Source organism: Microtus pennsylvanicus, chromosome 10 (genome assembly GCF_037038515.1).
Source record: "Microtus pennsylvanicus isolate mMicPen1 chromosome 10, mMicPen1.hap1, whole genome shotgun sequence".
Classification (NCBI taxonomy): domain Eukaryota; kingdom Metazoa; phylum Chordata; class Mammalia; order Rodentia; family Cricetidae; genus Microtus; species Microtus pennsylvanicus.
Window position 1 is genome coordinate 104,736,264 of NC_134588.1, and position 22,943 is coordinate 104,759,206.

Below are 22,943 nucleotides of genomic sequence, written 5' to 3' on the forward strand. Positions count from 1 at the left end.
GTACAGAGCAGAAGCTGCAGGCTGTGCAGCTGAGACAGTGGTGGCCCCGCCCTGCCCTCCAGGGGCCTTTGCTAAGAGGTGATGACACACCAGAGAATAGGGAGAAGGGTGGAACACTGCTTATTACATAATTTATAACCTCATTTGTACCCATGGACCCACCCCTAGTGGGACCTTAGATAACAATGGCTTCATGAGTCCTGTGGACATGGAAATGGGGGGATTTATGCGCCCAGGAGCTCCTAACCCAGCCTCAGATGCAAGCATGACTCTAAGGCTCCATCCCCGCAGCATCACCAAATTTGAGAAATCAGGGCCCTGAAGCAGAAGGGCCAATAGTCAGCACATAGCCTATGGAAAACCTGGACCACACACACTATAGATTCTATAACATCCCAGGAAAAAGGAGAAACCCAGCAATGTGCAGGAGTAGGGGTGTTGTTAGACACCCCAACACTGGCAAATGGCGGACACATTGCAGGAAAGATTGTTTTAACCTATGGGGAAAATTTAGCATTTCAGCTCCTCTCATGCTGTGTGCCATTTCATATCGGCTACATTTACGATATACTTCGATGTGTTTGCAAACAGTTGTTTTCCTCCACAACAATCTGGTTGCTAGGGCAACCGTTTTTCCTGCACTCTTAGCCTCCTCACAGACTTTGTTTGGATTTTGCCAGTTTTTCCACTCATGTCATGTTTTCTGAGCCAGCACCCAGCACAGGGGCCAGCATCTCATCTGGCTGTCATGTCCTCTTAGTCTCCTGCAGGCAATGATGCTTTCTTGGCCTGTCTTCATCTTTCTTCAGCTGCACACTTTCCGAGAGATCTTCGTCAGCCAGTCTGGGGGCTGCATCTCAGTTTGGGTTGTTCTGGTTCTTCCCCATGATTGGGTTCGTGCTCTGTACCCTTTTACCAACATGGCACATGAATGATACACTGTGCTTCCGTGGTGACCATGTGTCTTCTGACCACTCAGTTGATCTGGGTATTGCTCTAGTGACCCATACCTTACTCTTGGTGCCCAACTTGGGGCTATGGAAGGGAAATGGAAACTTTAAGGGGTATGGAGAGCTGGAATGATGCCTCAGTTGGTAACAATACTTGAGGACCTGATTTCAACTCCCCAAAAGTTGAAAGCCAGGTGTAGCAATGTATGTGGCAATGACCTCAACACTAGTAGTGTGAAGGCACAGAGGGGGGAGGATTGCTAGGACTTACAGATCCTAACACCACCTAACACCAATCTTGAGAGAATAAGGGGATATATGATGTCCTGGCCTTCATGACACCATATACATGCAGATGTATAAAACACACGCATGCCAAGTGATAGACGCCGATATCTGATGTCCTTCTCCATCCTTCATGACACCATATACATACAGATATATAAACACACACATGCACGGAGGAAGGGCCCAGTGAGGAGTTTTACATCATTACAGGCTAAAAACAGTAAGTATAAAATAGAAACTATAAAGGGAAAAGGAAATGAAGAATTCAGGTGCTTCCCTCTTTTACATCCCAGGCCTTCCCACCATGAGGGGATACTTATACAGACTCAGAGCAAGAGACTCAGGTGATGAACTGACACTTACCATCATAGAGATGATACTCATCTTTATAAGTGTGCATCGCCTCTCAAGCATTTGCTATATTGATAGAAAAATGACTTACAATCGTCGTGTTAGCCTCCGCCATTCGGCTGTGGTACACCAGCGTTCTTAGATAATGTTACTACTTTTCATTCATGATTAGTAAATATATTGGAAAAGATATTTTTGAGGATATATAAATAGTCTCCCAAACATTTACTTGCTAATTTTAAGATCTGTGGACAATGTAAAGGTACAGTTTTTACAGCAGCAATTATTTCCTCAATGAATTTACAACTTTATGTATTCGTGAACACACATCTTAGCTTTGGGGCTACAAAGTTCAATGCTATTTATTAGCTGTTTGGATCCCCATTGGTTGACTTCTATGTCTTTTCAACATGGTACTCTCTCAGCACACTCACTTTTTCCAGGTAAGCACTCTATTGCTGAACTACAACCAGAGACCTCCCTCCATTTTTCTGAGACAGGATCTGCCTAAGTTACTTAGACTGATCTTGAACCCACCCTCTGTAGCATTGGTTGACATTGAACACATAGTCTTTCTGCCTCAGCCTCATGAATAAACCCAGAATATATAGAGTCTGCATGCAAGGAAGAACTCAGAAGGGAGTGGGTACTCTATAGGCAGGCTTCTCTGTCTAGACTACCAACCAACTCTGTTCTGCCAGCTGCTCCCAAATAACCACACAGAGACTTAATATTAATTATAAATGTTTGGCCAATAGCTTAGGCTTGATTTTTTTTAGCTAGTTCTTATAATTTCAACTTGTATCTAGTTCCAGGGGATCATCTGATCTCCATGGGTACCTGCATGCACATGGGGCACATAAATTCACGCAGGTACATGTGCATGAGCATATGCATAGATAGATAGATAGATAGATAGATAGATAGATAGATAGATAGATAGATAGATAGATAGATAGATGACAGATAGATAGATTCTAGATAGATAGATAGATTCTAGATAGATAGATAGATAGATAGATAGATAGATAGATAGATAGATGATAGATAGATAGATAGATAGATAGATAGATAGATAGATAGATGATAGATAGATGATAGATAATAGATAATAGATAGATAGATAGATAGATAGATAGATAGATAGATAGATAGATAGATGACAGATAGATAGATTCTAGATAGATAGATAGATTCTAGATAGATAGATAGATAGATAGATAGATAGATGATAGATAGATAGATAGATAGATAGATAGATAGATAGATAGATAGATAGATAGATAGATAGATAGATGATAGATAGATGATAGATAATAGATAATAGATAGATAGATAGATAGATAGATAGATAGATAGATAGATAGAATCTTATTTTTAAAAAAGAAACATAACATACCTCAGCTCAGATACTAGGAAAAGTCAGCAAGCCAGAAGAATACAACCCTGTGAGAGAAGGATACAGGAGATACAGATAGAAGGCAAAGGGGAAGCCGGACCCTGATGGGCTTTGCTGGACAGACTTTGTTAGCTAGTCTACACTGGTGCACTGATGATGAGAGACTCAGAAGCCTTCACCACAGGAAAGTGGCATGAACGGATTTATGTTGTAGACAGATGGCTCAGGCCCAGGCTAACCTGTGAAGCACAGATGCAGGAGAACACAGCCAGCAAACGTTGTAACAATTAGGTGAGATGATGTAACAGACAGCTGAGAGCCGTGGATGGATTCTAGCAGTATCTAAGAGGTGAAATCAGCAGAATCAGAAGACTTATCAAACAGGAAAGACAAGGAAGAAGCACAATTCCCAGGAAAATGCAAACTAATTGTGCTGCTGAACGCCTCGCCCCAGTCCTACAAGTCACTTCTGTCTGTTTTTTGCTCCCTGGTAGGTTCTAGGCGATAGATTATCTCATTGATACACCTAAACTGGCTTGAGTCTTTTGTGAAAAGGCACAGGAGTTGGGCTGGTCCCATTTGAGGGACAGGAATTTGAATCACCTAGTTAAGTTGCTGTTGGCCAACACCATGTCTCAGTTCTCTGGGGTCCTTTTATAACTGCCTCATTCAAAGACAGTCTGTGAAAAGATGACGTAGGGCTAAGCATCTCCTTACCCAGAAGATTCTGAATGACATTGGTTTCTATTCATGGTATTGTTTTTTATCTTGGTGGCACACAGTGGCTTTCTCGTTTTATCCTTTCTTCTATGTTTCTCAGTTTTTATCTAAAAGTTACTAGAATACAAACAAATAAGGTGTCCTTCTAGATTTCTTTACCTTTCCCCTTCAGTGCCTCTCAGTACCAGCCAAGACGTTACTTACAGTACCTCCTGAGTTTCCAAGGCAGGCTGAGAAGGGCCATCCTGGGCACAGTTTTCCCTCCCCTTCAGATCCCTCTGTGAAGTCTCCTAACGCCACCTTCGTAATTTCTCACGGAAAAGATTCATTGTTTGTCTTCTCTGCTTCAGGCCCGAGTTCACCGCTTCACTCTGTCCTGTTTTCTCTCTCAGAAAGGGGCAACACTGAGAAACACAGATCCTATCAACAGATGTGCTCAGTCCTTGTGGACCAGGAGGATGCTTAGTCTCTTGGAAGCATTAATTTGGAGAACCATTGAGGCCTATAGGAAAATGCTCGGAGAAAATTGGCATTTGTCAGGAGCCTAGCTGGATTACTATCAAAAATGTTGGGATGAGAGGTGATGGGAGCTGGAGAGATGGCTCAGTGATTCAGAGCACTAATTGCTCTTGACTAGGACCCACAGTTAGTTCCCAGCACCCTGCTCACATCTGTCTGTGACTCAGTTCCAGAAGACCTGACTCCCTCAGGCACCAGGCACGCATGTGCTCCATAGACATATGTGCAGGCAAAGCACTCGTGTATGTGTACACAATAAGTAAAAATAAATACTTTTTATAAGTAAAGTTTTCCAGGCCGGCAAGATAGCTCATCAAGTAAAGGCGTTGTCTGTCAAGCCTGATGACTTGTATTCAGTCCTTAGGCCCCACATGGTAGAAACAGAAAATGACTCTCAAGCTGCCTTCTGGCTCCACGTGTAGGCCAGAGCACACAGGCGCTCACACACATACAGACACTAGTGTTTACACACATAAAGACACAAAAATAGAATAAGAGAGAAAGAGAGAGAGATAAATGTTTGATGCTAAACTCATAGTTTTAGTCTTTTGGGGCCTGCAAAGCAAAGCCTTTCTCAGGATTGGAGAGATGGCTCACAGGTTAAAAGCACTGGCTGCCTTTTCAGAGGATCTGGATTTAATTCCCAGCAACCACACAGTGGCTCACAACCACCTTTAACTCCAGTTCTAAGGGATCTAATGCCCTCTTCAGGTCTCGGTGGGCACCAGGGGTGCATGTGATGCACAGACATACACACAAGCAAAACACCCACACATATAAAATAAAATAAATAATATATATGTATATATTTCTTTAAATGCACCTTGGGACTGTCTCCTTTACTAACCATACCCCCACATCACACTGGCCCTATGTAAAGAAGCTCAGAGCCCTTGTACTCCAAGCAAGCGCTCAAGCATTAAACTAGAGTTTCAGGGTCAGGGCTATTTTCATTCAGAGTCTTCTAGCAGTTGGACCTTGGAGTTATTTTAGTCATATAATTCCAATATAACTTTGATAAGAATGGCATCACCAAAAATTGATTTAGAAAATACAACCTTTTGTGAGAGTCACCATCCTACAGAGAACTATAATATGCCTTGGTGTTTTTTAAATCAACTGTTATGAAGCTCTGAAAATTTTGTATTTTCTTCCTAGATATCTAGTTTATTTACTGATTAAGCTACCCTTACAAGTCAATATTACTTTGATTTGTTTGTTCGGCTTCTTTTTTTTCCTTACATTTATTTGGTGTGTGTGTGTGTGTGTGTGTGTGTGTGTGTGTGTGTGTGTGTGTGTGTGTGGTGTGTGTGTGTGTGTGTGTGTGTGTGTGTGTGTGTGTGTGTGTGTGTGTGTATCTGTACCAAGGCATGCTTGTGAAGGTGAGAGAACAAACAGAGTCAGTCATTCCTCCCCTTGTACCATGTGAGTCCCAAAGATAAGTCCTCAGGCCTGGCACCATTCATCTTTATTTGTGAGCCATCTTTCCAGCCCTGGTTGTTATTTTATTGCTATATAAATGATATTTTTCCAGTATAGTGCATGATTGTTTATTTTATATTAAACTAACAATAGCTATAACTATTGTGTCTCTCTAATGTGCTCTTATAACCTTAATAATGTTTTTGATTAATTCTCTTGGAAAGGCTAAGCATGAGATCAAGTTGTATGCAGAAAATGATTATCTCCCATCTCCTCTGCTTCATCATCTACAAGAGGAAAGCACCCGATTATTGCTTTATTGATTAGTGCTGGGGATAGAACTGGAGTGACTTGCAGATAATTAAGACCCACACTTACTTTAAACAGCCAAAGAAATATTATATAATCCCCCATTCGAACTGTGCAGGTGATGCAATGTGTTTGTAGCCCCCAGCAATGCAACTTCCTGTGCAGATGCGGGTCCAACCATGTAGCAAGTCCTTCAAGGGCACTTCCTTCACATAAATGACCAAGGCAGCTGGAGATCATTCATGAAAATCTAATTCATCAAGAGTTTTGATCGTCTTATCTGTATTATCCAGGCCTAAAAAATATAAAGATTGCACAGGCCTTCTTGAGACTCCTCCTCTTACTACATGTATGTCCTTGGAGTCTAGAACCAATTCATTATCCACTCTAGTCAAATGCAATTAGAACAGACTAACTGGATGTGACATCAACTTTCTCTAAGGACTAAGTGTAACTACTTTAAACACCCAGAATTGTGGAGAAAAGAGTTCTTTTCTTCTGAGATTAGTGTGACAAGATGATAATGGACTTGGGTTTTCCCAGATGGGAAAACGTTGTGAAATATTAGTTTAAGATGTGTTACATTCATTTATATTGTGGAACATGTGTTTTAATGATGCAAAAATGTGTTGTGTTCTATTATATTGCATTTGTTTAACACTGTAAATCCGTTTTACTTTGCCTGCCTACAACACCTGATTGGTCTAAGAAAAAAACAGCCAATAGCTAGGCAGGAGAAGGATGGGCAGGCTGCCAGGCAGAGGAGGAGAAATTTAGAGAGAAGAGTGAAAAGCCAGAAAAGGAGAAAGGAAGATGCCAGGGTCCAGCCACCCAACCAGCCATGGAGTAAGAAGGAAAAAAAAGATATATAGAATAAAGAAAAGTAAAAAAAAGCCCAGAAATAAAACTTAGAAACAAGCCAAGCTAAGGCCAGGCATTCATAACTAAGATTAAGTCTCTGTGTTATTTATTGGGATCTGGGAGGTGGGCCCCCAAAGAATTAAAAGAAAAAACCAACTACAGGAAAACTGGGATTTTTTTTTTGATTAATAATGCCTTACCATTCTATTGTTAAGATTGGATGTGTGTGAGACAATGGGGATGTTCTATCGGGAACTCACCAAGGCCAGCTGGCCTGGGTCTGATAAAGCATGGGATAAAACCGGACTCGCTGAACATAGCAGACAATGAGGACTACTGAGAACTCAAGAACAATGGCAATGGGTTTTTGATCCTACTGCACGTACTGGCTTTGTGGGAGCCTAGGCAGTTTGGATGCTCACCTTACCAGACCTGGATGGAGGTGGGTGGTCCTTGGACTTCCCACAGGGCAGGGAACCCTGATTGCTCTTTGGGCTGACGAGGGAGGGGGACTTGATTGGAGGAGGGGGAGGGAAATGGGAGGTGGCGGCAGGGAAGAGACAGAAATCTTTAATAAATAAATAAATTTTGAAAAAAGATGATATGTGTGACACAGTAGAAAACTTCATTGCTGTTACATGATTTCGTGTCATTTAAGGGAAGAAGCTCAACCTTATGGTGATATCACGGATGACTTTGCAGCCCTAAAGATTGAGCGTCTTTCTCAAGCTTCAATGTGTTCTCTGGGTTTTAAACCAGCATTTCAGGTATCTTAGAGGGAAGAGGAAATAAGGGTGAGACCAGAAATGATTGCACGTAGGGCAGAGAAGAAATGCCCTTTTGTTCAAGTTCTCTGAAACGCAATCCTTCTAAGCTACATCCATTGGCCAAATGTCATCCATACCACATTGTAATTGTTTAAAGCTGAAATGCCCTCTGTAGGCTCATGTTTCTGACACTTGATTCTTGACTGGTGATGGTATTTGAAACATTTAGGAAACTTTTAGATTTGGAGAAGGTTAGTCAATGAAGATGAATTCTTGGGAGTGGCCACTTCCTGTCACTTGCTCTGCTTCCTGGCTATTCATGATGCAAACTGAACTGCCCTATCATGGCTTCCTCTCCATGATGGATGGAGTCCTCTGAAGTCTGAGCTAAAATTAATCTCCCCTTACGTTGTTACTATCGGGCATTACATCACCCAGAAGCAACTGGTCTAAGTGCTAAGGAAGTTGGGAAGAATCATAGTTAACTGAAAATCAAGTTTTTAATTTGGGAAAATCTAAGTTGTGGATAAAGGTCTACTTATAAAAGGAACATAATAATAATAATTCAAAGTTCTTTGTGAAGGTTAAGTGAACTGAAGTCATTGATGTCCTACATGGTCACTGTTTTAGTTTCTTTTCCAGATCACATGACAAGATACCCCAATAAAACCAACCTTGAGAAAGCAGGGGGGGTTTTTTGGTTCACAGATTCGGGTCTATCATTGAAGAGATTCTAGGCAGGAATTTAGAGCAGTCAGTCACATCCTCACACAGTTATTAGATATAGCCAATTAAGTCGGTCGCATCCTCACACAGTTATTAGATATCACCAATTAAGTCGGTCGCATCCTCACACAGTTATTAGATATCGCCAATTAAGAGCAGAGAGAGAATAGATGAGTGCAGATCCGCTCTCAGTTCTCTTCCTCTACTCTCATGCAGTCCAGGACCAAAGCCTGGAGAATCTAATACTTCAGGGCTTTACTGTGCCTTCTCCATGTTATCTAGCATAATAAATAAATAGATGTTTCATAAGCCTTTTTGGAATCTTCCTCTTTCTGAAATCTTCATGTCTGTAGTTGGGGTCTAGAACCCACAGTAGGAAAACCTCACCTCAATTAATGTAATCAAGACAACCGCCAAAGACATGGCCAAGAGCCAACCTAATCTACAGTCTCTTTTCAGGTGATTCCAGATCATGCCATATGGTGATATGTTGATATGATATTGTATCAACACATGATACAATCTAGATAACAGATAGTAATCCACAGGAGTTATTTTCTGGCTTTTTATTATAAATGACCTTCCAAATCACCCAAGTAATATATTTTTGGTCTCTACTGTGAACACAAAATGTCTTTACAAGTACAAAATTATCGGAAGAATCACTGTAAGTAGCAGAACTTTGTAGTAAGTGGTATTTGTGTTTTCCAAGCTCACAAATCCATATGGTGAGCAAACCAAAATCTGAAAAGGTCACACACCCTTCCGTTGGCCACACAGATTTGCCAAGTAAGTGGCGCACTGGAATGAGAGCCCCACAGCTCCTACTGCATAGTCCAGAGCTCATTACCCTTGATCCAGCTCCCTCCCTTCCACTGTGACAGATACTTGAGTGTTGGCCAGAAAGCTGGAACATACTGAAATATGAAAATGTCCTACTTAAACCCTAAACTCATCAAGAGCACCAGGATATTCAACCCAGCCTCAGGCTATGAACAGAGACTTCCTTGCTGCCTAATCACAGTCCAGAAAGACGTAACTCTACAACCTTAACCTTGTCTTTTCCCCAGGGGTTCAGCAACCACTTTTACACTCTACAAAAAAAAATTGAGAGGAAAAAAATCAATCTCCAAATCTCCAATGCGATAAAGTGAGCTGTGTACATGGATCGATCATGTGATCTGTCTACCCAAGAAGGAAAATACTAGTTCCATGGTTGAAACAAACAGCATTTTAAATAAGACAATTTAATCTAATCTAAAATACAATAGTCAGGTCTTAATTCTCCCTTTCGAGGAGTTGAAGCTTGAATGTGGCTTTCATTCTGCCCCAATAACAACTACTTGCTTGCTAGAGCTTTTTAACAGAGAAGACCAAGAGGTTCCCCAAGTTTCTGAAGATACCCTAGGAATGAAGAGGGCATACCAGGAAGAACTGCCCCACCCCAGGGCTACAACTCTGACCACCTGCTCTGTGGCTTTTGTCAGATGAAAACTGGATGCCCAGTTTCATGCTTTAACCCATCTCGGCCTCTTTGCCTTTCCTTCACCAGATCTCACCTGAGATTCGCCTTTCATGATAAATTGTAATAATTCTCACAGTAGCAGTAAAGTGTCAGAAGGAGGAGAGAGGAGGAGAGGGAGTGAGGAGGAGGAGGTGACTGCCTGCCACTTACTAAGGCTATTCTATTCCAGCCCAGCTGCTCTCTACACATGGGCTTGCTTCTGTCAGCCATCTCTAATGTTATCCACAGGTCAGAGGCAGATACAGGATTTAGAGATGATTGATCCCAGAGGCTCTACTTCATTACTTCTGGTGTCTAAGAGAATTTATCTTCTTCTCTGTTGTGCTAATGATTAAATGTACCTTCTTGGGTTCCTAGAATCGTTTCTGTTGCTGTGATAAACCCCTTGACAAAAATCACTTCAGAGGAGGCCTGGGCTTCTTGGGTTTATGATTTCAGGTCCCTCTGCACCATTTCAGGAAAGTCAAGCATCTGGTCACATCACAGTCAGGAGCAAAGAGAGGATAAATGTGTCCTTGCTCACTCGCTCGCTCGCTGGTTAAAATCAGTTACCTTCCTTCATTTTTCTAGAGTGAAGGGCCCAGCCCGTGAAATGGTGTCACCCACACAGAGAATGGGTACTCCCACCTCAATCAACAGCCCAGATAATTCCCCACAGGCCAACTCCATCAAGGTAATTCCTCAGGAAGACTTCACAGCTGATTGCAAGTGGGGTTGATTGACAGTTATATCTCACAGGCAGCACCCGAAGTTTCAATTGTGAATAAGTTGCCCTCATTTTCATGCATCTCTCATCTCTAGTACTCATTGACTCATTGTCTCTTTTTACTTTTGATGGAGGAAGGGAGAAGGAAACTTAGTAACGTCCATTGCTCAAAATCCAGAGTATTTAGGTAAAGGACACAAAAGCACTTGTAACGTGAACAGTGAAATGTTTACCAGAGAAGAAACAGGATGGCAATCTGCCTTGATGTGTGAGGACATACAGGAGCTTTCTTGATTTGACCTCTACTGTTTGGGACTTGGTCTATTCAAATAATAAAATAATACTTGTAATTAATATCTAGTGAGCCCTCTACGTACAAAAACCTTCAATCCACAAAATGAACTCTGTATCCTGGAAATCCATTCTTGGTTAACATCCCATTTTTATCTCTGTAGCTTCCATTTTTTGCTGGATCATTTAATATCATACTTCCAACAATCACAAAGAATGACCTCTAAGGGAAATGTTGATAAACACGACATTCACATATTATCTATATGTATATTTAACATAAGTATACGCATGAACTTGTATGCGTACATTCTAAAGGAAACTTTTCTGAAGGACATTTTATGAATAATTTGTTGCTTATAGAATATTAAAGTTAATAGTTAATGTGCCCTTTACTTTAAGTAAGCTGAAATACTTCACAGATGTTTATTATGTCTGAATGTTACCCCTAATTATTCATGGATAAAGTGTCCAGAATACAGCTCAATTATTCTCACCAGCTCAGGCTCAGAGGAAATAATATGAAGAGATGCCAAGTGACCATGAGCCAAACAGTGACTGCAGGCTGTGAGCACTCAGAGTGATCCAAGTCAGGTACACAGTCTCCTGCCAGCTCCTCACCATGACCCTGTCCTGTCCTGTGGTCACTGGGATCTCAGGTCTGTTCTGCTGTTCAGACTTCTCTGTCACAGAGCCTTGCCCATAACAGCAAGTTTAATTCACCTTCAGGGATTGCTATTGACAAACACTTCTGTGTATGGGGCAAGTTATCCCCAAAGGAAGGAGTGGAATTCAGTTCTCAGGACAGAAGTACAGACTAAGGGAACCTTAATACTGAATTCTGGAAAGGGTACACTCAAAGAGGCTGATCTACCCTCTCCTTCCAGTCTTCCAGCTCCTAAGTGCTGGGTGAGCAAAGACTTGCTGAGATATCATAACTGGACCATCTGAGACACATTAACACAACGACACATCAGGAGAGAAACACACAGCCAAACAGAACTGCTCACCTGGCCAGGAAGAAAAGGGGGAGGAAGAAAATGGGGTTCCACAGTCTCCTTTGAGGACACGCCCCCAATGATCTAGAGACCCTTCCCTACACTCCACTTCCAAAGGTTTCACCACCTCCCAGTAACTCCTCAGTAAGGATCTTTAGGAGAAGATCTGTCCAGGTTGCAGCATGCATCATTCTTCCTAAGATAACTAGTTCAAATGAGCAGTCTACCTCAGAATCACAACTGAATAACTCACACAGCAGAACGCAGTTCCCAGCAAGAACTCTTAGCATCTGAAAGCTTTCCTAAGAGATGGAACACAGTCCACCAGGACATAATAGTCCCCATGGAGGGGATTGAAACAAAATTATAAAATACTCAGAGTTCAGAAACAACAAAATGGTTGGTCACCACCTGTGGTTAAGTGACTTAAATGAGAAATAAGCATAGTCGCTAGCTCACTCCTGTAATGACAAAGAAATAAGCACAGTCGCTAGCTCACTCCTGTAATGACAAAGAAATAAGCACAGTCGCTAGCTCACTCCTGTAATGACAAAGAAATAAGCACAGTCGCTAGCTTACTCCTGTAATGACAAAGAAATAAGCACAGTCGCTAGCTCACTCCTGTAATGACAAAGAAATAAGCACAGTCGCTAGCTCACTCCTGTAATGACAAAGAAATAAACACAGTCGCTAGCTCACTCCTGTAATGACAAAGAAATAAGCACAGTCGCTAGCTTACTCCTGTAATGACAAAGAAATAAGCATAGTCGCTAGCTCACTCCTGTAATGACAAAGCACTCTTTACATGGATCTATTTTGGGCGCAAGCAGCAAGAATGAGCACCAGGCTGGGTGACTCACTGTGTAGGACGGTATATTAAAACACATAGGGAGACGGTGTGTATGGGGGGCAGAAGAAATGACGTGTACAGAGGTGTCCATACAGTAAACGACTGGACTTCTCTAGTCAACCAGAATCCCACACATAAACCCACACATGAAGAGGGGGCACACAGGGGAGGAAAGGGAAAAGTGAGGGAAAGAGTGAATTAATAAGCTAACAACTAAAGAGGTAGTTATGAGAGCCAGTGAATAAACCAACCAGAACTCGGCCACAGAGACAAGGCATAGCCAGCTCTGACAGGGGACCCACCTTCAGCTTCCCACAGAGTGACTAACTGTTGGTCAAAGCTAAAACCAGACTTGTAAAGTGTTCTTGCAGTTACTTACTGGGTTTATTTTAACTATTCACAGCTGGTTAATAGGTTTTGCCTTCTGTGTGACTAAGCAATATTTTAAAAATCTTTTTCATTTGTAGGCAATGATAATTAATGTTGGATATATACATATATATGCCTTACAGACATGGTTTTAAGAGAGGATAGGAAGAGAAACCAGAGACATTTATACAGAAAAAAATATATTTTTGGTGATTTTGCTTTGAATTTAGCAGAGAGCTCTGGCTAACGGGGAAGAAGTTTTGTTCTTTGAGGTGGGAGAAAAAAAAGTATGTTTTATGCTGAAAGGAAGATGCTGTTGCTTAGGGGGGAGGTGACAGGGAAAGGGAGGGGAGAGGAATGACCTTGACTTGCCTGGGTGAGTGGGGGGAGACCTGTTGCTTTTGAGCCTGCATGGAGGCTATGCACCAGAGCAGGGTACAGGGCACAGCAAACCGCTCACCTCGGGGCTCTGGGGAACATGAAAAGGGTTTGGGCACTAGAGTCTGCTTCAAAGCTATGCCTGCAGTGACCAGAGAAGCTCACACTGGGCTGGCTGTACCCCTTCAAGGTTTTATCAGCTTCCTGCTGTGCCCAGCCTGCTCTCGGAATGAGGTCTTTAACACATTGGCCTTGAGGAACACTGGTCTAAATCATAGAAGAGGGTGAAGGTTGTAATGATTTATACCATGCAGATAACAGTAGCCTGCCTGAGTGTGTTGGGAGAAAGAAATGTGGGTGCTGGGGCTGTGGGGGGCATCCCTCTACTTCCACAATAAAAGTTTGAAAGACAATAAAAGAAAGAAACAATTCAATTTCTCTCAACAGGGGAAGGGACAAAGTTTATACAGATCATGTCTGTAGAGCTACATCAATGAAACAAGGTCACGTGTTTCCATGCTTCTAAAACTCAGATCCCTAATGGAGAGCAAACAAAGCAAGATGCAAAACAGGTTAGGTTTGTTGGCAGTCATATAGTTCAGAAACATTTACATAAAAGATTGAAATTCAAAGAATCACGGGGAAATGGCAGCCATGAACAGTATTGTTCCTGCTTCCTTTCTCGAAATGGGATAAACATTCTGACCAAAGCAGCTTTGGGGAGAAAAAAGTTTATTTCATCTTGCATGTCCAGATCACAGCCCATCACTGAGGGAAGTCAGGACAGCCACTAAAGGTAGGAACTTGAAGCAGAAAGTACGACAGAACACTGTTTGCTGACTCACTCACAAACTCATGCCTAGCCAGCTTTATGATTATGATTAGACAGGATCCACCTATCTAATCCTAGTGTCACCCAGGGAGGATTGGGCGCTTCTACAACAGCTGACAATTCAGGAAGTCCCCTATAAATGTGCCCACAAGCTAATCTAATCTAGGCAATTCCTCAGTTGAGGCTACTCTCTCAGATGACTCTAGTCTGTGTCAAATGGACAATGCTAAGAAGGATGGATATATTGGATAGATGATAGGTAGATAGATGATAGATAGATAGATAGATAGATAGATAGATAGATAGATAGATGATAGATAGATAGATAGATAGATAGATAGATAGATAGATAGATAGATAGATAGATGGATGATAGATAATAGATGATAGATAGACAGATAGATGATAAATAGACAGATAGATAGATAGATAGATAGATAGATAGATAGATAGATAGATGATAGATAGATGATTGATAGATAGACAGATAGACAGACAGACAGATAGATAGATAGATGATGGATAGATAGATAGATAGATAGATAGATAGATAGATAGATAGATGATAGATAGATAGATAATAGATGATAGATAGACAGATAGATGATAAATAGACAGATAGATGATAGATAGATAGATAGATAGATAGATAGATAGATAGATAGATAGATAGATGGATGATAGATATAATATATAACAATATATATTTTCTTAAAAAACAAAACCTAGCCATGCAGTCCACCCACTTTGAGAAAATGATAACTCTAGATGAGAAAGCAGGAGAAGAGACATAGATGGAGACTCTGCCTTATTCATAGGGCTTATGTAAAAAATAAAAATAGATCTGCAGTAAATATACAGAGAAGTCACATCTGTTCTGCTTTAGTGAACACACAAGTGTCTGCTATAATTATCTGAAATGTTTTTCATTTTCAAATAATACTAAAATGATAGGTAATGGAAGGAGGATTATAATTTACCACCAAACCTTGGAAGAAGACACTGGGAATCTTTATAAATAATATTGTGACCATTCTATCCAGCTGCCCCAAAATTCAGGCTGTAGTGAAGTGGGGGGGGGCTGTCTCCATCTTGTCACACTTGCTCTTCTCTCCTCCTCTTCTCCAGTAAGGGGTTGGAGGCAGGATTACTGCATCAAGTTTTAAAGCAGAATGACTTAGCTTTGATCTTTTGATCTTCTGCCCTCTTGAATGTTCTCTTTCCCCTATGAATAGTATCAGTGAGTGGCAAATCCTGCATTATACTATGCTAAACTTGTGTTTTCACCATATTTCTCATTTATTACTGGGGCTTGGGCTTTAAATGCCAAGTTTTGAAGGTCCAGGCGCCTACAAAGCAACTTGGCTTTGCTCCTTCCTTAACCAGTTCTACTGTTCTGCCAGTACTATCGTAATATCTATACAGATCTGTTTACACACCATCGTGTGTGTTCCATCATGAATTAGTTAAGGGATTGCATTCCAATTCTAGAACCTTCTCTTTGTCTGATTCTATCCCAGTCACATCAGATCCTACTGGAGTCTCAATTCAGTCAGCTCTGGGTACCAGTTTTAAGAGATAGATGACAAACTTTTTTAGCTCGTAACCACAATCTTAAGAAGAAATGATTATATTAACTGAGCCCAGTTAGCTTTGGAAAGTGTGCTGAGAGAAGCCTTATTAATAGTCATTAAATTTTGTCATTAATAGCAGGAAGAGTAAATGCAAAAACAAAAAAAAAAAATCAAGGAAGGGCAACAGTATGCCTCGCATCCTGCCTGTCTGGGGTCACTAAGAAGCAAGCAGAAGGTCAGATCTTTTCCTTCATCCTGTTTGCCTCATAAGAGACTTGACTATTAAGGGAGCCTCCCTTTTCTCTCTATAGAGAAAACAGAACTTCATCACCACAGACAATGCTGGACCTTTATCACCCAAAAAAGCATCACAAAAATCTACCCCTGTCTACCACTAGCTCCCCCCACCGACGTGTTTCCCTCTCTACTATCATCCCTAGAAACTCAGTCTTCCTCCTGCACCTTTGACTTCTAAAAATCCTCTGATCCAATTAGATGCTATCTAAGTGCAAGTTCCAAGCATCCTCTGAGATCTCAGCACTGGGTGCTCATTCATATTCATGTGTGCTTTGAGCATGTACGCTTCTCATTTTCCTCCAGTTAATCTCTCTTTTATTGGTCCAATTTAGGGCCACCTTAACCAGTAAATGGACTTAGGATGAGTAGGGGGGAAATGGTTTTTCTCTTGTTTATCAGGTATAAACTCAGATACTGGAGCAATACCATGGTTCAACTCTTTCAATCATAAAGAAGGTGCAGAACTAATCTATGTCTTAATTTCTTCATCTTAAAAAGACCAATGTATATTAATAGCAATATTTTACTGTATATTTTCTGTGGAGTTACACAGACACACGTGCAGAGTCTAATGGGTTTGCACTAGTCTAAGAAATTAAAGTAGCTCTAAGATACAGATAATTTTAGAGAGGACTCCCTCAAAATGTAGGGAATCCCTTTGCTGGAAGCCGTCAGGCAGCAACAAGCAGAGTATCTGTTGGTGATACTCTACAGAAGAGACCCCAGGTTGGTGTCCTGTGCCAGATCATTTCTCAGACCCCAGCAAAGTCTAGAACTCCATGCATCTACAGAACCACCTCCCTAATTGCCTCCAAGCTTCAGCAATTTGAATGCTTGGTCAGAGGGAAGTTGTTTGCAAAATTGACCAATAAACAAAATCCCACAGGGCAGTACCTGGAAATCTTCCCTGTGCGGTCAGTGATGTCTTCATTCCATGCCCAACCACAGGAGCGAGCACACTGGCTATGAAGACTGGAGCACAGTTCCCACCCTGCTTGGTCCTCACACTGAAAATTCTTTGTTAGCTACCCAATGAGGGAGCCACTGCCAGTCCCTGCTGGAAACATGTCCCAACCTTAGATGGACTATGTTTTCCTTGATGCTAACAATGACTAGCCTTCAGGCCTGAAAAGAAGGCTGTATATCTGAGATCTTGTGATGGACTACCTAGGGTCAATAGCTCCTCCTAAAAAGAACCCACAAACCAAACAGTTTTTGCTTAAAATATATACATAGCTTCAAGTGACTAGGCTCAAGGACTTACCCCTACTTGATTTTAAAAAGGCCTTGATCAGTAGTTATCTATGTTGCAGATTTTAAGGCCACAAACAAGGACTTCATAAGTGCAGTTTAGAAATTGATAATCTAATAGATATTCTCGGCTTATTTTTTAGTTTGTTTACTCATTTGTCTTGTTTTGTTTATTTTGTTTTTCTGTTTTGCCTCTGGTAGTTGAATGGACTCTTTGGGGGTCCTCTTGAAATCGATCTACCCTTCACTTTGTGACTTCCACATCCCACATTCAGTCCTCCAAATGTGTCATGTCCACCTCCACGTCCATTCTTCCCTCCTAGAGAGAATCGTCTGCCTCTGTTCTTACTTGGCATGCTTTCCCCAAGTATCTGTGTCTTTTCTTATATCTGGAAACATCACTGCCATGCACTGGGAAGTTTCTAAGGTGAGGACAAAGATACAGGGTGAATAAGTCTTTCTCTGCAGCGTTGTCCCTTGGTTAGGACACCTTATCAACAGCTCACATTGGCACTTGCTTCAGCGGTACCCTTTGCACGAATTCTGGCCTTAAACGAAATATGTCAGTTTTGCAAAAGAAATGTGATGACTGAATTCTGATAAAACAGACATGTTTTTCAAATGGTTTTGCACTGTTCAATGTCTATTGCCCTGAAGGGCTGGCATGTTCACTTGCACTAAGTGATGGATTGAGGCAGTTTTAGGTCTGGTTTTGTCCTAAGTACCAAGAGGAAGGTTCTAACTTCATGATGTCTCTATGCAAAGTCCATTTCAAACCCATCTAAATGAATCCCATGCTCCCTGCTTCCCATACCACCAGGGCATTCTACAGATTCAAAAACCCAACCACATTTATCCTTTTCCTCCCTGATCCTTAATAGTTCCCCTACAGTTGGCAAACTGGAATGTGCCACAGACTCCCCCGTTAACTCTCCCCTCCTCTACCTCTCCCTTCAGACCCACGCTTTAACCTTCTCGCCCTAAGGTCTAGATGGCAACAAATGCCCATCTGTTCTTGATGCCTCTGACCTCCTTCCTCTGCAATCAGCATATTTTCCCTGTTAACCTCCCAAAAAACAAGGTTTTATGAATTCATTAATTTTTCACCCAGTATTTTTTCAGCACCAGCATACCTGCCAGATAGACCAGAAGGCCCCCACAATAGATACTCGACAAATGTTTGTGGGAAGTTTGTGGGTCTCCTCCTTCTTTGGATTTGATGCACACGTGTAGGACAGCTAGAGGCTGTTCATCCTTCCTAGGGGGAATTGAACCACATGATCTAGGTTGCAATATCCTTAGTCTAACAGTGCAGCACATTAAAATTGTTGCTCAGGGGCCACCGTAAGCCCTCACACCACTGTTATCAATACTTCAATGTGCCTTTCCAGTTCCGTGGCACAAGGGACAAAGTCAAGGGAAAGTGAGGGAAATAAAGACCTTCTTATCCTCGCTATTTATTTTCATAGCCTGTGCCTCCACATGGGGTCAATCTGACAAATGAGAGAAGCATGGAGATGTTGTTTCTTAAAGCTCATCAAATAAACCTTTGACCAAAAACACAGCACCTCCTGGTCTACCTTCATAATCAAATTCTCAAGTTAGTCTGGAGATTAAAAGCATCAAGAATGCACCCCCCAAAAATGCTATTAGGGAAACTGTATCAACTGTCACTGGCCTTTAAATGCTCACTCCCCATCTGGCTGTGTTCAGTAACCCTTCCACTATTTTACTGCTGCCCATACATCTTCTCTCCTCATTCCAAGGTCAGGCATCATGTGACGTAGCATGCAGGTTTGTGCAGGCTGAACAGTGGCCATCTCTAGGACACATCATTGCTAGAGACTGCACATATACTGTATTTCCCAATATCTTTATGTCCTTCTCGTATTCTTATTGTAGAATGGAGGCAGAGAAGGGTATCAGGGTGAAAGGAAAGAGGGAGAGTGGAAAGGGAAGAGAAAAGGAAGAAAGGAAAGAAGGAAGAGATGGAGGGAGAGAGGGAAAGAGAGGGGGAATAAAGGACAAGGGAGAGAAAAAGGTAGGATAAAGTTAAGGAAAATAAATTTGATACTATAGTATATTATATATTATTTTAGCTTGTAATAAATATTCATGTTGCACATTATATAATAAGGTGATATTTTGTGTACATACAATATATGCATATAGTATCCTTATTGGGTTCTAAATCTGGACTAAGGAGCTGGCTTAGCAGGTAAGACTGCCTGCTGTACAATCTGAGGGCCTGAGCTTTCACATCACCCATGGAGTGGGCTAGGGGTGTTTGTGAATTGCCTATGACCCCATCACTGAGGGGGCAGATAGAGATAGATCCACCTCCTGGCCTGCCAGTCCACCTGAAACAGTGAGCCCCAGATCAGTACAGGACCTCGTTGGAAGGAAAGAAGACTGAGTGTGACAAAATGGGATGCCCAGCACCCTGCTCTGGCTTCCACATGCACACACAAGTGTGCACACACAGACATGCACGCACTGCATATGTGCATATAACACTGCACAGGCATACTTACACCCTCTGCACCCCTCCATGCCCCTCCAACACATGCATGAATTAGCTAGCTCTTGTCACAACAGAAATTCTTGAATGCACGGCATCAGTCCTGTCCCTCCCCATAGTTCTGCTTACTGTTCATCTTGTGGCCTCATCTTGTACCCAGTTCCTCTGTTAGGGAGGGATATCTGAGACAATCAGTTGTAAAGAAGAAAGGTCTCTTTTGACTGACAACTCTCGAAGTTCAGACCGTCATCAATTAGCTCTGTTTGGGGCTTGGAGCAAGACAGCATACAGTGGTGGGAGGGTTTGGTGGAGCCCAGGCACTCATCTTGTGGAAGTAAATGAAAATCAGAGGCTGGATCCCACCGCCTACTTTTAATGCCACTTCCCCATTGGGTTCAAGACTGGTCACAATCACACACTAGGTCCAACCCCGTAAAATCCTCACCATCTTCCAATGACACTAAGCTGGAGACAAAGCCTCTAATATGTGGTCCCCAGGGACACTCAAGATCCAAAGAGTATCAATGATATTTTGTTGTCTGAGGTTTTCTGCCTGGCCCGGTTCCCGCAGTCGTTAAGTCCCAAAGAAATCACACAGAGGTCTACATTAGTTATAAACTGGTGGGCCCATTAGCTCGGGCTTCTTATTAACTCTTATAACTTATATGAGCCCATTATTCTTGTCTATGCTAGCCACATGGCTCAGTACCTTGTTCAGTAAGGCAGTCACATCTTGCTTCTTCTGTGGCAGGCTCACAACTGCAGAAAAAGCTTCCTTTTTCCTAGAATTATCCTGTTCTCATTGACCCACCTCTACTTCCTGTCTGGTTGTCCTGCCTATACTTCCTACCAGGCTACTGGCCAATCAGTTTATAACTAATGTAAACCTCTGTGTGATTTCTTTGGGACTTAATGACTGTAAGAACCAGGCAGGACAGAAAACCTCAGTCAACAATATTTGGTCGTTTGTACCCCTAACTCAAAAATGTATTTGATTGTAGTGCTAGGTATCAAATCCATGGCCTCATGTACAGCTAGCCCAATGCTCAATCTTCAAGCTCTATCCCGAGTCCCCAACTCAAGCTTTCTTTCCTTCTGTTCTTACTCACATCTACTCCATCCATCCTCACCTAAATTTTGTCTCTCCAGACTATTGCAAGAGGCTGGAAATATGAGTGTCCTCCCTCCTCTGAACTCTTCAGTGTACCAGCTCTTCACTTGACCTAGTGTGAATGTTTTCTTTTAAGGAGATTATGAAGTTATGTGACAGGGGCACATTCTACTATGGTTTGTATGTCTTTCGTTGAAAAGCCAACAATTGATTTTGAGAAAATTCCAAGGAAGTTACATACTTACAACTGTCTTTCAGTGTACCTGTAAGAATTTTTTCATTGATTTACCAAGACAGAACAGTGCATATAATTGATTCTGAGCCATGAGAGGTGTGATGACTAAGCTGAGCCAGTGGAAGAAAGGTGAAGTCATCAGACCCATGGTGGAGAACAACCAAACAAAGTGGGTGTGAGATGCACAAAGTGACCAAAGACATTCTTGAAAATAAGGTTCTGCTAATTCAGAAAAGTTAATACTTAATGGAAAGAGTTTGCCACGCCAATATTGAGAAATATCTTGGACATATGGGTACTGCTCTGAACCCTACAGAAGGTGGCATGGACCCCAGTCTACTGGAGCCTCAGGATGGTGCATGTTCAAAAGTTTCATGTGTTCTTGCTTTGTGACTCTTCTTGAATTCAGCCAGGCATATTCTTGAAGATGGAGAACCATCTGTGATTCTTAGAGATTCCGAGCCACTTTTATAAACTTCTTCCAGACTTAGACTAGAAACTGCAATGTAATGACACAGAGAACAAACAGTAATGATCTGATTGCTGCTCAGAACGTTTCTGACTCAAAATCATGGTCAGCCTCCAGGAATATCTGCAGCTGCCAAGCATGGAAAAACCTAGACTCTCATTTCACTCTCTCTCGGTTCCAGACCGGCTGGAAGACCCCGGGGAGAGGCACTCAACCTCTCAGAACCACATATTCCTCTGTAAACAAAATGAGAAGAGAGAACCAGGGAGCCAGATCATCTCCAAGTCTGTGTCACTGGCAATGCTCTAGGGGGGCATAGGAAAGGAGGCTGGAGTACAGAGTCACACTGTCTGCCTTGGAGCCCATCCATGCCCTTTTAAAGGGGAGACAGACACAAACCATCGCAAAGTTGAAAGTCAAGAAAGTGGGTGTATGTCCACTGAGAGGAGAAGCCTTCACTGTCCTCATTCCACCAAGCTTAACAGGCGAGGTTTGATGATGGATGGCAGTTATGAATGACTGCATGTAAGTGTAGTCTTCCTTCACAATATGAAGGCCCTGAGGAGCTATCAACACCAATAGTATTCTTTCCACGTGATTTTGCTTGCTTGTTTGCCTCAGCAGCAACACTATGGTGGGGCATGGCTTTAGTGGCAACTGAGCTGGTGCATGAGCTCTTATGAAGGTCCATAGTCACAGATCTGCAGCGAGACTTTAAACTAAAGGGAGGAGCATGGCCCAACAAGACCATTGAGACTTGCCCCACATAATTTCCCTGTATTTGAAAAACAGCCATGCAAAAAAAAAAATTGAAACTTCAGCTCATGAGTTGGCAGAGAGTAGTGGGGAAAGTTTTGGATGGAAGGAAAGCCAGTGAATATTGGTCTTTTGGCTCTGCCTTTTTATAAAAGGCAAACATGACTCTTCCTTCAGTGAAGTATGGCTGGGCAATACTTAGAAAACTCACTGGTTCTCCTTTGCTCTCTACTCGACTAAATAAACTGGGTCTGGATGACTGGGGTTTCCTGGGTTCTACAATGGGTCTTGGAGACCTTAGACAGACGTGCAAGATTCCATTGCTCTTATTTCTTGTCATTCTCTCAGCAATGTGGCACTTGTACAAACCAGCTAATAGAAACTTATGATCCAGAATTAATTTGGAAAAAAAAAAATGACCTGCCAGAATCCTTTAACTAAAAACATGAAGGCAATTGAGGCTGGCTC